Consider the following 1,601-nt stretch of genomic DNA (forward strand, 5'->3'; position numbering starts at 1 on the left):
TGGAGGGGGCCCTCCGCGTCAGGCTTCATGTGGCACCAGGGGATGGTCTTCCTCCTCCTGTCTCTTCCAGACCCCCTCCTCTCTGCCAGAGTGGACTCAGTCCTGGAGACAAGGTCTGAGGTCCCAGTGAGCCGGTGGGAGCTTCCATGGGAGCTCTATGCAGGTTCGCGGAGGCGCAAGTGATCCTGTGCCCACAAGGTGGCAGCAGAGTGCCCCGCGGGGACAGAGTGGCCTGGACCAGAGAGAGGGGCTGGCAGAGGCCAGATGCTGCCTGGATGTGGAGGCCAGAGTGCGCCTGTTGGGGGAAGGGGGTGAGAGGCAGAGGGCGGGGATGGATGGGTTTTTGGCTGGAGCGATGGAGACGTCGAGCTGCTATTCACTCCGGTGGGGAATGTGAAGCTGAAGCTCGCGGGGCGGGAGGGGTGTGCACCCAGGTTTAGAGATGGCTGGTTCACAGTGCGTTAGAAGGCTATGAGGGGACGCTGGGCGCTGGGTAGGGCACACGCGGCTAGAGCTTGTGGGCGGGGTCCTGGCAGGAGGCGTACATTTCGCCTCCTGCCTTTGCTGATAGGCACAGCGTGAGGCTGGAGGAGATACCCCGGGAGTGGGTGTGGACAGAGAGGAGAGAGCCAGAGATGAAGTTGGCCAGGTGGCAATCAGCAGGAGAGGGTGAGGAAGGAGGACCAGGGGTGGGAGCATCCTGGGAGCCAAGGCAAGAAGCTATGAAAATCCATCTAAGTTCCCCGCTGCTACCATAACTAGTGACTGTAAACTTGGCTTCAAACAACACATATTTATCATCTTGCAGTTCTGGAGGTCAGAAGTCTGACATGAGTCTTAGAGCTGAACTCAAGGTGTCCACAGAGCTGGTTCTTCTGCAGGCTCCGGTGAGAATGCCTCCTTTTGTTTTCCGAGTCCTAGAAGTTCTGCATTCCTTGACTCGCGGCCCCTTCCTCCTGTGTCTGGCCTCACATCTCCTTTTCTGGCTCAGCTCCCATGGTCCCATGGTTCTCCAGCCCTGTGCCTCCTTCCTCCTCCTCATGAGGAGCCTGTGACGGATGACACCCGGCCCATGGGATAACCGGAATAATCTCCCACCTCAAGAATCGTAACTCAGTAGCATCCACAGTCACTGATAACAAGTGAGGTGACCCAGTGACACAGGGCTCTGGGCCATTCGGGCTCGGACGTCCTCTGCCCCTCATGCAAAATACATTCACCCCATCCCAAGGTCCCCAAATCTCAACTCATTACAGCGTCAAGGCTTCAAGTCTTATCATCCAAATCGTCTCTATTAGGGGAGGATGAGGCTCTAGCTAGGAGACGCGGGTTTGACCCCTGGGTCGGGAAGATCCCCTGGAGAAGGACATGGCAACCCACTCCAGTACCCTTGCCTGGAGAACCCCACGGACAGAGGAACCTGGTGGGCTACAGTCCATGGGGTCGCAAAGAGTCGGACACAACTGACCGACTAACACACGGGAGGCTCTAGTGGAGGCTGGGGAGGAGAAAAACAGCCTTGGCCTTTGGGCTTCGCAAAGGGAGGGGCTCAAGCACTGCTTTCCCCCATCCGCAGCCTCCTGCCACCCTCGCCCAGCGAT

Source organism: Bison bison, unplaced genomic scaffold, assembly GCF_000754665.1.
Source record: "Bison bison bison isolate TAMUID 2011002044 unplaced genomic scaffold, Bison_UMD1.0 scf7180017864444, whole genome shotgun sequence".
Lineage (NCBI taxonomy): Eukaryota > Metazoa > Chordata > Mammalia > Artiodactyla > Bovidae > Bison > Bison bison.